Here is a 24,155-nt window from a genome sequence, read left to right as displayed (position 1 = left end):
ACATACACCAAGTATGATGCCCATGTTAATAGCCTGGCCTAAACTACGATGCTATGGCTTAAAATGGGTGCAAGCATGATGCAAATATTGAAGATGTGCCTCAGCTCATCACTAGGGGAAACAAGGACTCATACAAGCATTGCTGCGTCCTTCAGCATCTCCCCTGCCACAGATGTTGCTTCTCACCCCTGCCCTCCCTCAGTCTGCTTGGATTATTTTTGCTTTATCTATTTACCCCTTGCCCTTCTCTGCTCTTGTGATCAGTACAACATTTTTTCCTGAGTTTTGAATGATGAGATCCCAGCTGTGTATATTCTGGGGCTGGTATCTGAATGGAATATACCTTCAACAAACAAGCACACCCAGCCCTGCCTGCCATCTGTCCCCAGCTCTAGAGGTGTGAGAGAAATTATAATTGTTATTCTCTGCAACGAGTATTTGGTATTTAATAATGATATTCTACACTCCTTGTGATAAAATAGCATAAGCCAAAAACAGAACCTGTATTCTCTGATTTAAAAGCCCCAGCATACAGGTACCATCTCTGCAGCTTAGCAAACCAAGAATGCACAAAAAGCCACTGAGCAATTCATTACAGAAAGCCTTGTCAAACACAGTTTGGGGCACTTTGGATGCCTCATTTTCATCAGAGGTTAACCCTGCAGCTAATTGAGGGATCATAACTCGACTTTCTGATTGTTCTCTGCAGGACTTAACAACCCTGAGAATATCCACTTGCATCATTTTGATGACACTGAGCCTTTTAATCAGGCACCACAGTTTGTAAGAGCTACAGTGTTAGTTATCTGTTATAAATAGTTCACTGCCAAAAAATATCAGATAGTTTCTGCAATATTTATGGTAAGAAGACTTAATGAAATGAACATTCTGGCATTAGCAGAGGAGCTATTTCAAAAAGGGTGATCTTCAGAAAGGTTCAAGGTGCTGTAAACTGTATGATATGCTACTTAAAAATATATAATCATTATGTTCCATGTGTAGCAATGCCTGTGATGCTAATAGAAGCAAAAATCCCTTGATTTTTCTGCCCTACTGTCATTTCTTAATTCTGGAGTTGCCCTGTGGGAGTCCCTACCGGGGGGAGGGGCTGAACCAGAGAAGAAGGTGATGGTGTGGCAGCTGCAAGGGCACTAATGCACAGGGGAGAGTATGCAGGCATGGCTTTCATAGCAAACTTTACTGCCAAATTACTTGGATCTTTTTCAGGGTTTTTATCTGGATTCAGAGGTACTGCAATTGAGACAATCACATCTGTCCAGCTCAGTGGGTAAGATACAGTCTTCTTTGAACTGATTGAGAGAAATTACCATTAATATTGATATTTGCTGTTGACTTCATATATTTCACATGCAGCTTATACTTTTGGGAAACAGGCTTGTGCTTTATCACTCAAGTAGACAAAATTAGTTTGGCTATACATCTTAGGAAATTCTGCTTAGGAAATAACACTGACCAGATGACAAAAGATGTAAAAGATGAGTATATGAATAAAAAATGCCAATCTGCAAGATAAAATATTCCTAACTATAAATAAATAATATTAATCCAGCAAAAATGGAAGACATAAGTGGGAAGCATTATTAAAAAGATGGCTATTAGTCTTTATTTATCTCCTTTAGCATGATAAACACTCTTATTGTCTCCTCAGTCTACCTAATTGCAACTGGAAAATTGTTGCCATGGATGCCACCAAGGTATGCAGATTGATAGTTTCTATTTTTTTAATGTTTCAATGGTTCTTTGTATGATACGAGTGGAAGCGCTGCCAGAATTCAGATCAAAACATGCAGTTAGCTGAGTGATGAGACTCAGCCACTTCCCATGTGGACAAAAGCAGAACACAATTGGTTTATATCACTTGCAAACCCTTTTGTAAGACTTCAGCTGCTCAATTAGCACACAATGCTCTAGGGAAGGGACAGGGAGCTTTGACGAGCTCACCTCTGGGGCAAGCGGCATTGTGGATGTGTGGTGACCTGCCTGCACCCTACGGCAGTGGCTGCCGCAATAGGATAGCATCTTGTTTCACCATGCTCTGCCACCAGCCCACAAATCTGGGCTAAGGAGAAGCAGGCAAGTATTGTAAGCAGCAATCAAATTGTGTATTTAGCAAAATCACCACAGGTTCAGCTCTTGAACTAAAACTCTGCACTGGACAGCAGTCATTGTCTAGAATTGTGTCAGTCCTCAATTTTCCCAGTGATGTGCCAAATGAAACTCTTGCTTCACCATCCACCTAAGGTCTGCAAATGCCATTGACTCATAGTAACCAACCGTCCAACCACAAAAAAGGAGGGACTTTTAACAAGGGCAGGTAGTGACAGGACAAGGGGGAATGGCTTTGAACTGACAGAGGGCAGACTTAGGTTAGATATTAGGAAGAAGTTCTTCACCGTAAGGGTCTGGCACAGGTTGCCCAGAGAAGCTGTGGCTGCCCCACCCCTGGCAGTGTTCAAGGCCAGGTTGGATGGGGCTTTGAGCAACCTGGTCTAGTGGAAGGAGTCCCAGCCCATGGCAGGGGGGTTGGAACTGGATGATCTTTAAGGTCCCTTCCAACACAAACCATTCAAGGATTCTATGCAACCAGTCAACAAGCTTTTCAAAAGTAACATTATTACAAGCAGTTTAGTTTATCAGAGAAGGAGAGAGAGAGAAAGAATGGGAGAAAAAAGAGTGGGTTTGTATTTTGCTTCACCACCTGCTTCTCATGCCTTTCCCACAAACTGTTTACCTTTTCACAGAAGAACATGCTGCACAGACCTCCCCAAACTAATATTTTTAAAAGATTCCTAAGAAATCAGATTATGACCACAATAATCAGACACACCACTGCCTCACAGTCCTCTTTTACAGATTTGCAAAGAAGAAAAACTACGTGTCCTGGCACATCAAGGGATGTTTCCCTGTAAAATGATGCTCTTCATCTCAGTTACAAAATCTATTTCTGTTACTCCATTCAGGACCAAAGAGGAACAAAATAAAACTCCATTTCCCAAGAAAATCGGTAGTCACGCTGGTGACACACACTTGGTTTTCTCTCCCACCCAGGCTTTTCTGAGCTTCTCAGCCCCACCAGGAGTGAGCAGGGCTGTGGATGGCAGCTTGGGCTACTAGGGACCTGTTGGGGTTTCTGCATGTGAGCCAGCAGCCGCAACAGCACTTACAAGGTATTTCACAAGCCTGTTGTGACCATTAATTATACCCTATTTGCAGAGAGCTTGGAAGATACTATTATGTGAGGAGCAGCCTTTAGGAAATCGTTTAATACCTATATATAACTTCCACACAAAGTATTATTTAACGTTGTTCTACAAGCGTCAGCACTAAAATCTATTAAATGCCAGTGGCACAAACTAATAGCTTTCTCACATTCAAAAATGCTAATATATTTAGATAAAAGCCCAGAACAATAGAATTTTCTATTTATTTATGTCAAAAGCGTAACAAACTCAGCAAGTCATATTTTAACTACTGAGTTAGATCATTTTTAAATCATTTCAGATTAATAATCCTCCAAGTTGAATTCAGGCTTTCAGCAACCTGGTATATTGGAAGGTGCCTCTGCCCATGGCAGGGAGTTTGGAACTAAATGGTCTTTAAGGTCCCTTCTGACCGAAACCATTCTGTCATTCTATGAATAGTAGAATTCTCTTAGCTGACGTTAAAAAGATGAGAAGAAAGTATTTTAGTAGGGCTTCCTTAACCTCTTTTTACTTACTATTTCAGTCTCTGTCTTTGATAAAATAAGCAAAAAAATACAAAATTAGTGCCACTGCAGGCTGTGGTTGAAGGTGCATGGTTTCTTTACAGAGCTTTCCCCACTACTGTCCCAAAGGTAAGTAAAACAGTAGGAAAATGCATGTTGCAACACAGAGACTGCCTCTAGGTCCTGATGTGACCAGTCTGCATTGACAAAAGGGCATTCAATAACATACGTACACATTATTTTAGTCTAGCAGTCTATAGTTAATACAATAAAATTTGGCAATAGAATTAGATGTTGGAGCCTAGCAAGAACAAAGACTAAAGCTCTCTGGGAAAAGAATTATATTTAAGCTGAGTCTCTCCTAGCCTGTGTTAGCTCTCTTGCCCCAAGGAGTATCAGCAGTGGCAGATCGACAGCTGGTGTTTGACCACTCTCAGAGTATCAAATGGGTGGCATACTGCTCAGAGCAGCAACAGTGCAGAAAACATAATCAGTGTCATAAAAACAAGACCTAGTACTAATTTCTTTAGTGTGAGGCTGAACTGAGCAGTTACACTCCTTGCAGTGATGCTAATCCTGTCTAATGCCAAAGGTAGTTCCAGTAACATCAGCTGGCATTCCTATGCCTTTTGGCTTTCTACCACCCATCCATCCATCCCCAAGCACAGCATAGAAAGGACTGCCAGGTTCATGACTAACAGCTGGTCACAGCACCAGTCAGGAGGCCTATACTACTGGCAAAAACCTGTGACAGCAGTAGTATTCATTTTCTAACAAGAGCAGAAAGAGAGCAACAGGGTTTGACAAGTGGTTCTCACTGCCAGATACCTGTATCACCCTGTCAGGAGGAAAGTAAGACTTCATTTGGTTGATCAGCACTGCTGCCTTCTCCCATCTAGAACTATGTTCATAGATTCCTAGACTGGTTTGGGTTGGAAGGGAACATAAAGGTCATCCAGTTCCAACTCCCCTGCCACAGGCAGGGACACCTTCCACCAGACCAGGTTGCTCAAAGCCCCATCCAACCTGGCCTTGAACACTGCCAGGGACAGTGCAGCCACAGCCTCTCTGGGCAACCTGTTCAGTGCTCTTGTTTTGTTCCCAAGATTTTGCACTAGATGCACTGGGTATTTTTGTAATGCATCTTTATTGCTAAAAAAAATAAATCAGCAAGCATCTCAAAATAGACATGCACAATATTTCACTGCTGAGAAAGCAGGACAGCAAAGACCTGTTTTGAATGGCTGAAAGAACAAGAAATTTTCATCTAGCTTGCAGTAAATTTGCAAAGAGCTATTTGATGAATAAATTAGCTAAAACAGCATCACTTGCTTTACCTGCATCTTTTGAGGACAACTTGTTTGTTCTCACGTGGTGTAGTCAATTATAAAAATGCAAATCAAAACAAGTAATAGGCTCTGTTTCCAAAAGAAAAAGAAAAGTCGAGTAACATTTAAAAGTCCTACAAGACCCAAACAAATAGTACCTGTAATGGTAATGGTCTATTTAAAGAAATATTTTACTAGAAAGGCATTTGCTTCCCTTCCATTCTCAGGCCTTTGCACAGGCTCCATCAGCAGACTGACCACTAGCTTGCCAAGTTAGAAACTCATAGGTGAGCCCATTTCACAACAGTTAAGCTCATGGTTCCCACAGTCTGTATAAATTGCTGTACCAATTCAGTACCTCTAGGAAAATGCAGACATCTGCAGCAGTAATGGCTACAGGGACTAATGCTTTGGAAATCCCTGCTTCACCACTGGCTGGTGATGAAGACCACTAATGAACCCAGCATTTCTGGGGCTCCAGGAAGAGTTAGGAGTATCTGGAATGCTGCATTAGGAGCTGAGGCTGCCCAGGACCAGTGTTCCCAGCAGGTGCACACACATCACCAAGGGTGGGATGGGATTCTCACGGATACTCCATGTTTCTTAATGGTGGGGTTGATCAAGGTGTCTTGTTTAAAACACCTTGCCTAGTTTAGCTCCTCTTTCTCATCAGGTTTATTCTTTTAAATTAGTGAAACAAGCTAAAGTAAAAATCTCTCATCTCCATTACGAAACACATAAACCAATGCCTCAGGAACAAATGTGTTATCCTCACATAAAGCCAACACAGTCCTCGGACTGAACTATTCTCCCTCAAAATCATAACAGCTTAGTCTGAGATGTACACTTATAACTCTTCTAGTTTTGTAACATATATTAATATTTCACCAGTAAAGAACTGGTCCTCAGGCATAAAGTTTGATCCTGTTTTATGTACTCATTCCACCAGTGGCTGAAAACTTAGATACATAAATGCTGCAGCATCAACCTCTTTTCCAGTTGCTATTCTTTTATTCCTTCTGAAAAAAACTTCTTTCCCATGTCCATTATAATCCGAGGCAGAAAGCAGAGACTCCATATGCAACATCTTTGTGCATCATTCAGTTATGGTAACCATTTTACCTTTACTGCCTTTTCTCCATCTTCTGTGGTTTATTTCACGTGATTTTATCTGGCCTCCAGTAGCCCTTTCCCCTACCATAGCACAGGTCAAGTGCCAGAAGGGGAGGAACGATGGGATCAAAAGCTCAGTCTGGATTTCCGAAGCCACTCTTGCATCTACAGTGTGTGTGAGCATCTGAATAATTCATTGCTTAGGATATTATAGCACTGTTTTTGTAGGTCATGGTTTTCAGCGACAGACGTTTAGCATACAGCAACTGCTTTAAATTGCTACACAGAGTGAAATTTAATCCAAATCTGTGAATTATTTGGAAATGCTAAAAATAAGCTTAAAAAAACCCTAGTGAATGTTATGCGTGCTCTAGGAAGCACAGACAATGATTTCACACACTATATAATAAAGAAATAGCGAATCTTCTGCAAATGCTAAAGATGTTTTGGACACATTCAGGGGGATGACACTGTGTGGAATGACTAGGGCTGAAAGATTATGTTTCAAACCACAAACGAGTAAAAAAGAAGCCATAAGGTATAATGCCACCCAAGCACAATTGCATTAACTCTCAACACTCAGTGACATGGAATTGGACTGTATTGACCATCATTGCTATGAGCTCCCTGAAAGCTGAGTGGTGAGAGAAATCCTAAAGCTATAGCAAAAATCTGACACTGCTCAGAAGGAAGGGTGTATGCCAGGGACAGGCAGTCTCTGTCAAATGCAGCCACTGACCACACAGCAACCTTCCAGTCACTCTGTAAAAAGATCCAAACTCTCTACTTGTGTGCTTCAAGAAAACTTGATTGAAAACCATCATGCAGCATACTACCCTAGCGAGCAGAGATATACCATGTGTCACCTGCTTGCCAGCCTCACATGCACACAGAGGGGACTTGTCTCCATTCTCCATGAGAGCACTGCTCCCTTCCTCCCCACAGCAGAGCAGCTCTTTCCCCACCAACTGGGCAGGACTCTGCACCAACAGTCCTTCCAAGTTTCAAAATGCATTTTATTTAATAGAAATATTTCCTGAAATATCTTAACCAGACCCTGTGGAACCCTATTAACCATAGATGGTAGGGTTTTTTTCCTTAATTCTTCAAATCAGTGATAGTTAAAAGAGACTTGGAAAGGGAGCAGCAGTTTGCTTTCCCACCCAACAGCTGGAGGAGGAACAGGACAGACCTTGTTTGACTGCTTTGTATAACAAGTATAAAAACTTGGCATAAGATTTCACAGATGTTGCGTGCATTACTAAAAATGTATTTTTATTCATTTTTAATTTGAGTTGTCAGTCATAAAATACCTGCTGTGACTATGGCTGCTTTTCATTCACGTATTTGAAGAAACCTGCTTTGACAGGCACATTTTTATGGTTATGCTGCAAAGCACAAAGTGTAGCTTGGATGACAAGCTGGATGGCCAAGCTGACAGGCAGGGTAAATGATTACAACACCTTTCTCAGTGGGATCTGGTGCAAGGGAAGGGTACTACCAGCCTAATTCAAAGAAAGCTCACCTTTTCAGTGAGCTTGTACGAATATACAACTGTGATCCATTCCTAGGCACTTTAATAAAAGCAAAAAATCCAGCACACTCTTTTGATAGAAATTTACCCTCCCATGCAGCTGCATTTTAAACAAGGCTTCTTTTCCAGATCAACCACCTTATTACACAGTGATACTCATGAAGTCCACTTCATCCATGTACTTTTTCTTTCTTTCTTGAACTGTAATAAAGTAGCATGTAAAGAAGAACAAACATGTAAAGGATTGCTCTATGACAGGGCACTTTTGGCTAAAGCTGTCTCTGCCGACCAGATTTTTGCCACTGCTCATCTTTTGAAGGAACTGTTCTTCACTGGACAGCGACAACAGGAATGCAAGAGGACACTGAGAGGCACAAAAGGAAGGATCAAACCTATTTCATGTGACACTAGAAGGATGTGGATGGTTCGAGAGGAGGAAAGTGTAACTTACAGAGATCTCGCTTCCTTCTGAGCTTTTCACAAGACAAGAAAAAGGCCTGACTCTCAAAGAGAGAGTATTTCTGTGTGAAATACATTGGAGAGCAGGAACTGGAGTGTGCCCAGGCTCCCAACACCAGTGGGATCTCAAAAAGAGCTGTCTGCACCATGTCCAGACAGTTGTGAGAAGAGGCCTCATCTGTGTTCACATCAGCATTTCAGGTAGGAACCACACTTCGCTGAACAGGCTGGGTGTCTCAAATACAGGTTCTGAGTGTTACAGGCTTTACCAGAGCTCATGCTTGGTCTCTCCCTTACATGTGCAACAGGCAGGACATACCAACAGCAACAGATAAGGTCCCTTTCCTGCGGCTTGCATTGGGCATTCCAAAGGGCTTTGCAGGTCATGCCTCCCACATCCAAAAGGATCTTCTTACTGGAGTTTTTTAATACCAAACTGGGTAAACACTGAACTTTTAGATGCTGACAAGCAGATCAGAGAAGCAACAATGAATTATCTTGCCTTTACTCCAGGCTGTGGGCAAATTAAGGGGTATGCTTTACTCGTACCTGGATTTCAGCTGCTGTACTCAGCTATGAAGTCCCTGGCAAGCTGGCACCTGGCAATCATCCATCCCAGCTAGTCCATCAGTAGCTGCACCAGCTACAACACACAGGAGGAAGCACTAAAACAAACACAAAGTCTTCCAGACCCACCCACCCCCATACATAACGTATCACAGACATATTTATCCTATTTTATACAGACATTTTAATCAAGTGTAATACAACTGAGGAAGACCACTTTACATGCACCAGCTGAAGAGAATTGCGTTAGACTTTCCAGAACCAAAGACAACCACTACCTCAATTAGAATAGTGCTGCATTCATAGACCCTAATTCTGCCTTAAGCAGAGAATGTAAGAATTATGGGCTTAAATAATTGAGACAAATGGGTTTTGAACTGAGGAAAGGTTCACATGGTTAAAGAACACAGGTGAATCGTTCCACCTGCCACCGTGTTTGAAAAAGTATGCACAAACAGGCCAATAATATGCTGCAACAACACAGGTAATAAAATATAGGTTAAATGTAGTAGACTAAAATGTAGTATTTTAATCTACAGTATTTTCTGTGCAGTGCAAAGTGAAAAAAGGAAGACACTGCATTTGATGACAGCTATATGTATAGGTGTACATAATGAAAATTCAATTGCAAATACATGTGTTTTCATACAGAAGCAGGTTTTAGAGTATAGTCAGCTACTGTGGCATTTATCAAATCAAATATCAAGACTATAAGTCCTTAAGGATATGGACTTTAAAAGTGTATACATTTATTAAAAGTGAATGTTTCATCACAATTTTAGTTATGACATAAAACCACTTCACATTTTTCTAAACCAAACTTTTTTCCTGATAAATTATATTAAGCAAATTAAGTGAGACAAACCAAACTCCATAATCTGTTGCTTAACCATATGTGACTGCAGGCCCAGTCTTCTCTAAACACAGAAGAAATACGGCAGAAAAAGAAAGCAGCTTTATATATTTTGTAAAGACAAAATCCCGCATAATAGTTCCTTCTGCAGTTCTTCTATGTGTACGTCTGCAACACTAATATAGATCAGAGGGAAGTGTATAAGAACACAGCAGCATTTTAATCTTTCATTTTCTGTCAAAGTTTTTTATATTCCTAGTGAAATTACTTTTGTATAATCAGTAATGGCAGCACATAGCTGCATTTCTTGAGGGTAAACACCAATTAGTTTACACACAAGACCGAGATAGCTTATAAAAAAAACTAGGAAACAGTAACATCTAAAACCAGATATAAAAGAAATCATGTTTTCTCCAAATCAAATAAAAATGCTTAAATAACTTATTCCCCACACTGGTAGAAAATAAAACAGTGCTGTACAAAGAGAGCCCAAGTATTCCATCCACTATATGAACTAGAAACTGCTGATTTTTATTAGGTGTAAGTTAAACGGCAAGAGCAGTGGTAGAAAAAAAAAAAGGTTACTGGACTTTGTTCCATTTTTAACTGCACCTTAGTTCTGTCTCCTTTTACCTTTGCCCCTAAGGCACAGACAAAAGCACTACAAAAAAAAACATTAAATCAGAAAATATCCCATGGATTTGAAACATTGTTTTTCCAGAAGACAGTCACATCTTGTATGTAAGCACGTCACCTTTCCTTTTTCCTTACACATAACACCCACCAAGTGTAAGGCTTCCCTGTAGATCTGAAACACAGAGGGAACAGCAAACTATTCTATTTTAAAACCTGAACCACCGCCAGTCTCTAAAGTGTTAAGACATCAAACTCCACCAGTAGGCTCTAGGTGCATCTTCAAGGAAGCATTACCAAACACCATTGATCACCATGCCAACCACAGCAGGTACCATAAAAACACAAGAGCAGCCACCACGTTATTTGGGGCTGCCACTGTACAAACAATACAGAAAGAATGTCCTGTTGGTCCTTGCAGAAGGAAATTAGAATGCTGATTAATAGAGCAAAATTCCTTAAATTAACTCCAAGTTTTGCCTGTGGCAGACTCCTCCTCCTTCTTGAGGAGACTAAGGTAAAAGGTAAAGCCATGAGTAAGCAGTCATATCACTCTGTATAGTGTTACAGAACCCAGCAGGTTGAGGGAGGAGATTCTCCCCATCTACTCCAGTCTCGTAAGACCTCACCTGGAGTACTGTGTCCAGCTCTGGGACCCCCACCCATTCTGTGACTGTATGACTCCTACAAGAATGTATAACGTGAGATGCTCTTCTGAGATACATATCTATGCATAACAGAGGGCAGACTCTGATGTTTTCCATGGGCATTCATACTGTTTCTCTTATGAATTTTTTGTTCTGCAATAAGAGCCAAGATCACTCAACAGTTTTCCCTTTGAGCTGGGGAAAAACACTGGCTCTTCCACTGTTCCCTTTTCTTTCCCACCCCTTTTTTCTGTCCTTCCAGTTTTGACAAAGGTGCCCAGCAGGCTCCAAGGGTCCCTTCTGGGTGGTGAAGGGGAACTAAACACAGAAGAAACAGACAGCATATGCCCTCATCTCACAAGCTCCACTTTACCAGAAATGAAGCCAAAATAACCATTATCTAAAGGCTTTGTAGGATTAGGAGTTGAGAAATCAATTCGGTTGCTCCAGCTTACAGGGGACTTGCTGGCTACAGCCACCAAACCGTGATTGCTGCCCAAGTGCTGCCAAACAGAGGGGCACAAAGGACCAAATGGGCAAAGGCACTTCAGACAGTAAACACCTTGGATTATTGTTTTAAAGCATTCCATAGCAGCAGCAGAAAACCCACAAAACATTTTTATCCAAACAGAAAAACGTTCTCAGATTTCTACAACATGCCCTAAATTCAAACTCCCTGTTAGTGGATGCTGTTTCCACTGGAGCTACTGTGTAGCATAGCAAATAAATTTAAAATAAAATTTGAGCAAAAAAGCACCAAGAGAACCTTGCATGCAAACGTGATCAGTACGTTGACAAGAACAAACATTAACTAAGCTCTCCTTCCACTATCTTCCAGACAGCTGTAGGATCCATACTGAGACAATCTGCAATCATTTCAGCTTTACAATTTAGAGACTATATTGCCAAAAGCCATTAGCAGCAATCTTTATATAACATGGTCAGGATCCAGTCTTCCATACGATCGTATGCTGAAACTTCAGAAGAATTTTAGATGTTTATTTGTAACATATTATCTTCAAGGTCCTGCAGTGTACTTGCACTCTCCACTCCTTCCCAGTCTCTGGTAGAAATAATAGTTCTGATATGCAATCAGCGCTGCTCGCACTCGCCAGAGCCCTGATGGGGATGTACGATGATGACAATAATTCAGAAGTAATCTTTGCAGAAAACACATTTAAGCTGCAAACTCTTCGCTATGGGATTCAGGGAGACGTTCTGGTCAGGAAAAACTTTTGGGTTTTGAAAAAAAAAAAGAAAGTGTGCATTGGTGCAAAAGGAGGAAGGAGGAGTCCTAAAACCGGAACACAATTATGAACAACAACAAGCTTGTCCCTGCCTCTGCAAGCACCTGAGCCCACACATCACTATCAGGTAAGTGCTACAACTGCTGTCAGCTTTGCTCTGATCTAAAACAGCTATTTTAATGCTATAAAGCATGAGAAAAGGCACCAATCCCACATTAGCTGTCCATAGTGATGAAATAGCTATGCATCAACATCCTGCTGTTGTAGAAAGTGTCAGTTATCACAGTACTAGCTCCCTGTGCAGCATCTCCATGGAAGAAGGCAGCTGACTGCCAGTTGCAAGACCTCCACCCTGGTAGATGCTGGAACTCCGTGGGACAAAATCCCCAGTATGGGAAGCTGATCCTCAAGGGCAAACCCACAGCTGGCTCTGCTCCAGTGCTGGCTTGGACCAGGCAGCCTAAAGGGACTCCTTCCTTCCTCAGAGATAGATTCAAAGGTGTTCATGAACACAACCAATCACATGATTGCTTTCTGAAGATATGCAAGAACTCTCTCCAATTAAGATTATTTAAGAAGTGAGAGGGAAACAATGAAAATGGACAGCAGAACTTAGGCCCAGCTCAATACAGTAGACACTGCCAGAATTAAAATACAACGTATTTTATTTGCATTTTGTATACAAACTGAAAATAAAACTGACCATATCCAACACCTTTAAACATACTTAAAAATATGCAGAAATTCTTCAAGAACTCTCTCATAATCATGGCCAACTCCATAAGCATATGAAACCGATTAATTACATTTTTTAATGATGACAGTAGGCTTTGATCTGTCAGGATTGCCCATCTGCAGAATCAGCCAGTCATCAGGACATCCCCCTCCTCTAATTCATCTTCAAACGCTTCTTCAAAACCAGATATTGGACAAGGTGGTGGCCCTGTGGACTTCTGCTCCCCGTGAAAACGCACCATCAGCAGAAAGTGTTGGCTGTAGGACACACTGTTCTGCTCTCTACACTGCCTGTGCTGTGAGCACACCCGGTGGGAAGCAGTGTACCATCAGGAAAATGTGAAAATTTGACTAAAACTTTTAATTGTTGGCATTATTAAAAACGTTGCCTTACCAGACTTTCCCATTGCGCATAAGGAAGAACAGTAAAGCTGCTGAACGGTGCCAAAAGCAGGTGCACAGATAACATTTGGTACTGTCAAACTGATTTCATTTTCCATTAAACACCATGCAGGTTGCCAGTACATTTGAGCAGGATGGAAAAAATAAGCAAAAACACTTTACAGCAAGGCAGGCTGAACTTTTCTCTTTATAAAAAGGCCTCCAGAGCAAGAGGCAGCGGTTGCAAATATTTAAGTCAAAGTCAAATGAAACACTAAAAAAGTTCAGTCATTCTAAAAGCCATTTTAAGCTGAATAGAAACATGTCGGGATGACCAGCCAGGAAGTGCTGGATTTTTTCAAATGGATTACTGAAAGAGACATTTTCAATTTCTCCATTATTTCATCCTGTGAGCATTTGCCAGTGTAATTAAAAAGCTTTTTTAAGTGACTATAGAGAACATCACTTTGGAGATGTGCTCCTAACACCTCTGTGACAGGGCACTTCAGGTGTGTGACCATTAGAAAAGGAACCACTTTCCCTATGTGCCTATACCTCTGCCCACATTCAGCTCATTTCCCACGTTCAGCATCAGGTTAACATATTTATTTTAGTTCTTTTGTTCCTCTCATACAACTATTTGCAGGGTTAAGAGACAGATTAGAAAACACCCATTCAACAGGATGGTTTCTTTTAAACATTTAATCATGTGTAGTCTTGGTAACTTTTGTTACCAAAGGTACTCCTGGACCTTTCCTTACAATGAGCTCAGAACAGGATGTGCTGCAAAGTAACACCAGAAGATTTAGCTAAGGCAACCCAAGCAAACCCTTCCTGCTAAGCATTACCTAATTTTTGAAACACTCCAATTTTACATCCTTAAGGAATTCATGTCAACCTCCATGAAAAGCTCTTCAACAACCAATGACTTTCACATTGACTGTCACGGTAAATCGCCATCCTACGAAGCAAATAAAACTAACAATAAGATTAAGCTTGGTTTTATGCAACAGTATTACAGATAGTAAAGCCTACTTCCTGTGACCCATTAGACCAAAATTTAACTATCTATTCACTTATACCAATAATACTCATATCATGTTTAGGCATGTAAGTACAAATCAAGGCCACCAGAAACAAGGAAATACATTTTCATCAGAAAACTGATGAACAACATTCTTCTGTGTGGCCAAGCTCCATTTACCCAGATCTTCAAGCTTAAATTCACAGAAAACAATTAACTGCAGAGACAACTTCCTGGATCACAACAAATTGACTCATTTCTCAATCAATCAAGAAGTTTCCCTAAGACATAAACTCCAGAAGTGTAATAAAGTATGTAAGACTTACTTACACTTGGGGGTGGAAGGAAAAAAAATAGCATTCAGGAATATTACCAAAGATTTCATTTGCCTTCCTGAAGGACAGGCCACAGTGGTGTAATAGAGCAAGCTGCACCTCCACAGCTAGTTCAAAATATAACCTTTTAGTGGTTTTGCTCTGACTTTTCCATCACAATTGACATTAAGTTGAAAGGCTGTCCTTGTTCTTCTCTCAACTAAAAACCCCTCCTGCTGACAGGTGCCCTGAAATGAAAAAAAAAACCACCTTCAGAAAGAGGAAGAATACCTAGGCATTATAAGATTTTTCTTCCTACTGCTAACACTGTGAATTAAATGTAGCTCTATTGCCCTTTAATCTTTAGCCCTACGCTTTTATCTTTACCTTCATTAGTCTCTTTAGAACACATTTCAGACAGGCTTCAAAGCTTTCCCATGTAGAGAATAAACATTTCCAATAGCCTGGACTACTATTTTATTCTAATTTTTCTCACACTGCTTCACTCTCACCATCCCCCCTTTCATTTCCCATACTTAAAGGTTTTGAAGATTCATAACTGCTGGTTTAGAGGGCTGGATGCTATTAAGCAGATGTCATTACTCTCTTTGTTTTTTAACATTTCGCTCGAGAGATTTTTTTTCCCCCCAACTTTAATCCTCTCTTACGACTTCAGGATTTGTTTCTCAACCAATAGTCCAGAGCACATTTTTATTTCTAGCACTTGCTGGTAATGAAATACGGATTATTTGTCTTAAATCCATGAATTCATCAGCTATACAGCAGTAGGATCAAGCAACAAGCATTACTGATCCATGTTTCAGTGAACGATTTTATGAACCAAAACAAGCATATGAAAACAATGAAGTGGGATACGCAATTATTTAGCATAAAACCCCTTATTAGCTTTATCAAAATCAATAATTAGTCACTTGCAGCAAATTTTAACTAAGACTCTGCTGAAAAGCAAATCAAGTGGAAAAAGTCTAACATTTACCATACAAGACCTGCAAACATACAAATTATCCAGCTCAGAGTGAGATTTCCCTTGGGCATAACATGCAGTCACAGAGCCATAAGCTACCCAAGGTGAACATTAATTTCTTTTTAATTGTCACATACTTTTGCTTTGCATTTTGCCTTAACTTTCTACAGCTGCCTCACACCCTTCCTTCAGCACTGGTTTTAGGATGCTGCTTCTCACAGCGCCTGACACTCAAACTCTAATCTTCCTCAGATGACTGAGAAGTAAGGGCTCAAATGATTTCCCCAAAACCTGAGTTTCTCAAGCTCCCAAATTCCCAAAAAGGATCTCAGGAAATGGACACCTCCACGATCGAGATGCTCAGAGGAAGTTTCAGCCCCCCCCCGAGGTGACACCTCATTTACGGAGGTATTCCTGTTCCATTTCTTCTGCTATCTATGACTGTAAGCATGCCCTAGAAACAATGCTGTATTCATTCTTAGCTTTAGACTTATTTCAGGGAAAAAAAGTCAAACATGCTCCTGTTACTCTTCCCAATATTGGACTGATCTGAATCCAGCCTGCTCCTGGTCTGACGTTTTCCATTATGACAGTGCAAGTAGAAACAGAACACCATCACAATAATATGCCACAGTAATGTAGCACCCAGCATAAAACACAATCCCACTCTTTATAAAGCCAAGTATATAATTGGAAATTTTAAATTCATTTTTCATAGACTAAAGAGAAAAATTAAGTAAAATTATTCAGAGGAAGAAATAAGCTGCAAAGAATACGTTCGACCATGGGAAAAAGCTCCTCACAACTCTTTTCTAAAGAGACCAGGGATATGTGCTGAATACATCTAACTGGAATATCTTGGACTTCCCTGGGACTCCTTGCAAGAAGGAAAAACAAGCCAAACTCACCCTTACTACAACATCAAAACTGCATTTTTAAAAAACAAAATCAATTCTTGAATAACTAATGAAACTCTAATGAGAAAAAAAAACATAATCCTTCAGTATAACTTAAAGCACATCTGTTGTGAAATAATCAGACACACCAGCAAACCGGAAACACAGCTATCTTCACACACAACAGGATTTCATCTGTTTGCCTTTATTTTTTAATGCCCATAGAGATTTCTTTAACTAAGTGTGTTAGAAACCAACAGCTCTAATCTATCCAGAAACTAACACCACAGTTGCTAAGGCAACACTGCATTTTAGACCTGCTTGCTCTTGCTTAATATGCCAACATCTGAAAATATTTTACCAGAGCATATGAAGCAGGATAGAATTCTAAATGGCACTCCAAAATAAATACTAATTTAAAAGAAAATAATCTTACAAAGTTTGTTTTCTTCCATAACAAGCTGCTCCTGTTTTATTAACTGAATCTCAAGACAGACAAGCAGGAAGGTTCGCTGATACTTCCTTTTAGATTTCCAGTCTTAAAGCTTATTCTGTGTACAAGCACTCTCCCTACTGGCCAGACAACAGAGCGCCTGTCTCGGAAACCACCATGTTTCCAGAAAGTAACCATCCCCACAGAAAATGACAGACATCTAGAAGACACTGGAGAGTAATTTTTAGTTCATACATAGCAAGTGTAAGCACATTTCTAAGAGCAAAAATAAAAGACCACGGTGTATTTAAATATACTCTAACTAGTAGTGCTGTCATGCCATTGTAAACTTAAGCATTCCTCCTCCCTCTAGCTGCCTATGAATTCTGTATTTCAAAATACAGACAGGGGACCTTGAAATAGGACCAGAAAGGAAGGAAGGGTGAAAGATACGTGCTCTATTCAAACATATGCAAACCATTGCAAAAAGCTAAAAACTTCAGGGAGGGTGGGAATCATTTCACTTAAGACTTCTTTTAGGCAGCAATGCTTAATAACAAAAAAAAAAAAAAAAAAAAAGACTGGGTTGGAACTAGATGATCTTTAAGACGATATTACAACCCAAACCATTCTGTGACTTACAACTGTAAATAGCAACCTTACACCTCAGGATAACAAAGCAGCTTTAACCCTCTCTTGAAGCTATGCTCGCAGTGCAAAACCCAAAGCAGACAAACTCACCTCCTCTGAACACCAGTGTAAAACCTATCTCATCAGTCCTTGGACAACTCGGGCTTTGAAATCAGTCCAGGTTGGGTGGTTTCTGTAGCAAACTGGGGGGTCTCACTTCACATGCATTTGAGTCTGCACCTGAACAGCAGAGAAGGGGAAGAGCCACAGGGTGAAGTAGTGCAGCAGCCACTGGGAGAGTTACAGCCAGAGGATGCAAAAGCATACAAAAGGGATGAAGGACTCACATGAAAGGAGCAAGGTGTCTTTCAGGTGTCCTCATTTGGGAGGATGCAGCCAAGAAATGAGAAACTGCACCTACAGCTTATAGTGACTAGTGCCTGAACCTGTTGTCAGTCATAAGGCTAAGAAGAGTGACTCAGGGAGGGCTGGCAGAACCAGAAGATGAAGCATGCACCTTTGGATTTAGAACAGGACCCCTTCTTTTCCTCTACAAGGTGAGGAGATCTCCTTTGGACAGGAAGACACTTCAGATTAATTTTGATGATTTAGAAGCACTGCTAATTCTAGACAACAAATACACAGTTTTAAAATTTAATTTCACCATGGCAGAAAAATCTGACACAGGACTTCTAATGTTTATATATAGAGAGATGATTAATTTGAATTCTGCCAGAGGAGCAAGGATTATGATTTACAGTTTTAACTCTGATTTCAAGATATGCATGAATTTCATAAAATAGTGATCGAGGAGCTATTTCACACAGATCAGTATCTTAACCCTGAAGTGGCAGAATGGGCTTAGCGTGACACTGGAAACAGGAAAAGCACTGCCTGTTCAATTTTAATACTGTTACAACATTTGGGTTAACTGCCCCCTGTTTATAACAAATCTTAAAAGCTGAAGAAGCAATGTCTACAAATGGGGTAAAATTTGTTTTCTTCTATAGCACTGAAGGGTAACACCTAGTTCAACAGCAAACATTAACACCCACATCAGAGATACCACATAAATTCCTCACCAGAATACCATTAATTCATATACTGAACAATGTGAAATCATAAAATCACAGAATGGTTTGTGTTGGAAGGGACCTTAAAGATCATTCAGTTCCAACCCCCTGCCACAGGCAGGGACACCTTCCACTAGACCAGGTTGCTCCAACCCCCATCCAGCCTGGCCTTGAACACTGCCAGGGACAGTGCAGCCACAGCTGCTCTGGGCAGCCTGTGCCAGCACCTGACCACCCTCAGAGTAAAGAGCTTCTTTCCTAACATTTCATGTAAATCTCCCCTCTGTCAGTTTAAAACCATTTGCCCTTGTCCTGTCACTACCTACTCTTGTCAAAAGCTCCTCTCCAGCTTTCTTGTTGACCCCTTTAGACACTGGAAGATGCTCTAAGGTTTCCCTGAAGCCTTCACTTCTCCAGGCTAAACAAGCCCACTTCTCTCAGCCTGCCTCCATAGGACAAGTGCTCCAGCCCTCAGAGCATCTCCGTGGCCTCCTCTGGACTTGCTCCAACAGGTTCATGTCCTACTTATGTTGGGGAGACAGAGCTGGATGCAGCATTGCAGGTGGGGTCTCACAAGAGTGGAGCAGAGGGGGAGAATCACCTCCCCTGACTGGCTGGTCACACTGCTGGTGATGCAGCCCAGTATACGGTTGGCTTCCTGCGCTGCGAGGGTACACTGCCAGCTCATGTTGAGCTTTTCATCAACCAACACCCCCAGGTCCTTCTCCTCAAGCCTGCTCTCAATCCAGACTCTGCCCAGCCTGATTCTGTGCAACATCTAACACATTCTGTCAATGCATATACACACGTGCACAGAATTGAGTGAAAATTTTACAAGCTGGCTTCAGTTTTAATCTCTTATCCACAACTTAAGAACTACAGTGGGTATTCACAAAGAAATTTTCCTTGATCCCACAATCCAAGAAAGATTAAAATGGCACTCACAGTACCCTCCTACTTGGTTCTGGCTGGGTGATCTAGAACTGATGAGCTGCAGAGCCATGCTAACAAACTGGCTCATTTCCCCATTTGTGGTGGCTCAAAGCTGCTGTCTCAGTATCTTAGCTAAAGAAGCTCAAGTCTGACTGCAGAAAAGGGGTTTAAATATCTATACCCCCAAAGTGCAATATGAATAGTGTTTGATCATAATGGTGGAAATCATTATACAAGCACAAAAATAAAAACCACATCCCTGAGTATCTATTCTCAATGGAGAAGACAACATAACATGAGATACGCAATGGGAGGCTATTAACTGTGAAACGTTAAAGTTTGGCAATTAGAGGAAGTACATTCCAGTTACAACGGTAACACCACACAGGGATTACTCCCAGGATCTCTTTAACTGTGTTCTTGTGAATTTCAGGACAGCACTCGACAGTTCTGCAGCACCATGTCACTGTTAACTCACTGCACTCAACATCCTCAGCCCTGTCCTACGTCACTGCTGCATCAGCTATTTCCATGGCTGGACCTTATATCACAGCTAAACCTGCTGTTTCAATTAAATGTCACAAAACAAAATTATAAACTATTTGGAATTTTTCTACCTTTATCACCCCTCCAGCCCTTCTCCTGCTCTATTCAAGTATCTATCCCACTGACTAAATTCAGACATTACTTTTAGTATTAAGGTCATATGAAATTATTTCTTACAGTGCAGTTTTGCCAGTACATTCCTATCAGATTCCCGTTTTCTCTAAAACCAGAGCATTTTGTCCAAGTTTAATGAGCACATCATATTTTAAACAATACACATTGCAGCAATAATCATTTGAAAGGCTTCCAGTTATTCAGTCAGCCCACATGGACAACTCTACATCACGTCAAATCAACAGGGCTTGTTTCTTCTGAGACCCCTTCTCAGTGGTTTGCTACTCAAGCTGTCTGGTGAATGGAGCGTATTGCTGTCATCAGCAAAGGAAGAAATCCACTCACTTGCCCTCTGCAGAGACTGAGAACACAGAACAGCTGCTACACAGCTGGCTCTGTCCAAACAAACTGCTCAACTTCCTGCCATGTTTTTAAACAAGAGATTAGGTAAATTCTTCAGGCAAAACTCTCAGCTTCACTGTCTATTGGACACTGTCCCCATCTCTTACAGGCATCCACCACTGTTGTCAGCTTTGAGTAAAAACTGTTAGGTTTTTTTACAGTGAGTTCCTGTAACTGCCACAAAACTTGCCGGAACAAACAGCTGTTGCCTCTGCCAAGGGCACAGCATAAGTTCAACCCTCTCTGGAACAAAGAGAAATCATCCAGGAATCCATTCACAAACACAAACCTGTAAAACTCAAACTTTGTTTCCTATCTTGCTTGCTCCCCCCATTAAAAAAAATAAAAAATACCATAAACCAAAACTCATGTCTGAAATTGTTTTGCCAGAGGATTAGAGCCAGACATCATGTTTACTGAAGGCAACAGTGCACTAACACCGCTGAGCTTTCCGTGTGGAAAGCAGGAGAGTCTTCTCTTTCAGCTGCTGCCACCTCAAGGGGGACACACGGCAAAGTCAAGCCGACTACAAAACCCATGGGCCCCGCCAGGGTGCAGACCTACCCCACTGTTAGCACCTACCTCTTCACAGTTGTTATAACCACATCTTTCAGACAAACCTGGTTATAAAGGTGCAGGATTTCCACCGCTTTTCTGACACAGACCGTAGCCTTTCATTCATTGTTTTATCACAGGGGCAAATCAGGTGAACAGCACTGATAATCCCTCCGGTGAGACCCAGGATTTTGCAGATAGCAGCAATTCCTTCGCAGGATGTACGCCAGAGATCTTTTGCCAAGCAGTGTGCTGCCTGCAGCTGCATTCGTGCCATGCAACACAGCTGCACCTACACCCTATTTATACAGAATCTGGCTAGAAAAGCATACATTGGTCATTGTGCAAAATACACAAATTCCAAAATAATCGAACTTCAAATTGACATCTGCCAAAATGGCAGTGACTGAGATACATAATTTTGCATTTGAAAACATACTGAAGCCTAAGAATCAAATCTTAAGTCATGCAGACAGACACAATGAACTGTTAGGAAAGGATGCCAATTTTATACACTGATGACGATAAAGCAATTTCTTGTATGACAGAAATCAATAACCTCTCCATAAGCTGCCCTGCTTTATGACATGGCAACACACCTGTCCAGAACTTTGACTTGTTAAAAATACACATTAAAGAAAAGCGCTGCTATAAATCAGTAACTCAATTCTTCCGCATTATTACTCCTGCTTTTTAATTTTCTCTTTTGGTCCTAGTAAAAGTTAACATCAGCTTGAGCTAATTTACCATGTTTCTTCACAAAAGGATAACTAAGAGGCAATCAAAAAGATGCTGCAAGTTAGAAGTAAGGTATGTAGTTCAATTACTTGCCTAGTGCTTTTGTCTCCTTGAAGACGCAAATGTGAAGGTTTGTTTAATGTGATTAACTTTCTCATAATTCACCTACAAAACCAGCTGAAAGCATCAAGATAATGCTTATCTACAGTCATCTGATAGAGAAGCACATTCTGCTCTCATTGGACAACTAGTTGAGAATACCTTATTCAGGTAAGAACTCTTAATTAGAGCCTCTCACACAAGCCCAGTGACATCAGACACACATTCTTTTTGCCTGGATATAGTATTTTATTATAGTATATATTATAGTATAATATAGCACATATTGTAGTAATTACAGAGTTCTAAATCTGTGCACTTCACACAAAAGAAATTAAGTTTCAATATGTGTTTTGCTCTTTATTAAGGGACAACAAATGGATTTGACAGGCACATTTGGTATAGAGTGAAACCAGTGGCAGAACTAGAAATTATTTCTATCAGCAAATTCTAAGTTCCACTCCAAGCGTATCACTAAGGTAGGATGATCCCATTTTATGGTCACACACACCAGAACTTTGGATCTTTGTAGGATCGCAACTTAACACAGATCCTACTAGTCATCACTAGTCATTACATGGAAGTTATGATTGCTACTAAACAGACTTGTGAAGCTACAGGAGTACTAAAACACTTCCTCCATTTAGAAGATGGCACACCTATTCCCAGGATCAAAAAAAAACAAGCCAAAACAACCTTCCACACTATTGCATCTAAAGGTCCATATAGGCTTTAAAAACTTAAAAAAATATGCACCTTGTGGTCACCTCTAATTTACAGATACTGAGGCATAAAACACTGAATTAATGTTACATAAACATGTAATTTTTACTACAACAAATTAACTTCTTTCTCCACACTGGAAACTTTTCAGTAGGTGTACATATTCTTATCAAAAGCTAGCTAAATACCACATGCACAAAAAAAAACAAAACCAAACCCAGATCAATGCAGTTTTTACCGTTTTATTGAAAAATTAAATTACATCTTATACTTAATTTCAGTTCAAGATACAATGAGCTTTAACACTGGGTCAATTTTCAGTTCGCCTTTTCTGGCCTCTCCTCCCTGACCCCCCTCCCCTCCCGATATCCAGCATTGAACATCATCACAAACTACAAGGGAGGCAGAAGGACCAGGACAGTTTCTGCTGCAGGACTGAAATAGTAAAACACCTTCTGATCAGAAGTTAGGAGAGAGAAAACACAAAAACACAGCATGAAACTGATGCTTAAGAGAATCTGTTGGTTAAAAGTCAAGCTCTATCTAACCCAGATTACCTAAATAGCATGAAATAGGGGTTTTTCGTAATTAAGATTACTTTGAATCCATATAAATACCCGCCATACTATCTGTAAGAGCGTTTTACAAAAGTTTCCGATTTACAGTATAGGGAGTTAATGAAAATGCTGCACAGGACCCACGAAACAAGGACACTTGCAACATCACACCTTGCCCAGCTGAGCCTATTAATTCTCATGTGAGGCGGCTGAACAGTACCCCTAAAGAGGACAAAACCTTTCAGTTTTTTCCACAAGTCTTCTTGGAAAAGGTCAAAGGCTTTAATACTCAGAAAAGCCCTAACTTAGTGTTCGACAAGATTTTTAAGGGCCGTCTACCACAACAGCGGTTACCTCAAAGACTAAACGAACTAGCGATAGGAGCTTAAAGCAAGACACTTTTCTCCTATGAACTAGAAGACCTGCAGAGCTGCTACCGCAGGGCTTTTCCAGGGCGACAAAGCTCCACCACACCGTACGGGACAGCGCTATCCGTTCCTCTAGCCACACAACTCCTCCGGGGGCCTACAGCTACCCTCCGGCCCGGAGCGGCGCCGCGGGCCCACCTCAGCCTTCCGGCCGAGCAGTCCAAGGCTCCCGCTCCCAACTGCGGCCTTCCCCTCAGGCGGCGCCCACCACCACGGCTCGGGGCGGCGGGACGAACGCTGCCGCCGCGCGCCTCCTGCAGCCCGCTCCGCACGTACCAACCCGGATCTGCTGACGGGGGGACTACTAGGGAGGAGAACAATGAAGTCAAACCTCCAGGAGGGCGCGTACCATCTGCCGCACGGTGGAGGGGAGCACGCCTTCCACCTCCCGGCGTACTTGAACGAGCGGTGAAGAACGCGGTGGGCGCCTTCCCCCCCTTTTCTTTAGGCTCCCCTGGTGCCGCCCGGCTCCTAGTTCCCG

The sequence above is a fragment of the Pezoporus wallicus genome, unplaced genomic scaffold (genome assembly GCF_028554395.1).
Source record: "Pezoporus wallicus isolate ANWC-B61680 ecotype Strahan unplaced genomic scaffold, APGP_CSIRO_Pwel_v1 contig_736, whole genome shotgun sequence".
Lineage (NCBI taxonomy): Eukaryota > Metazoa > Chordata > Aves > Psittaciformes > Psittacidae > Pezoporus > Pezoporus wallicus.
The sequence above is the reverse complement of the archived record's forward strand: the minus strand, read 5'-3'. Positions refer to the sequence as shown.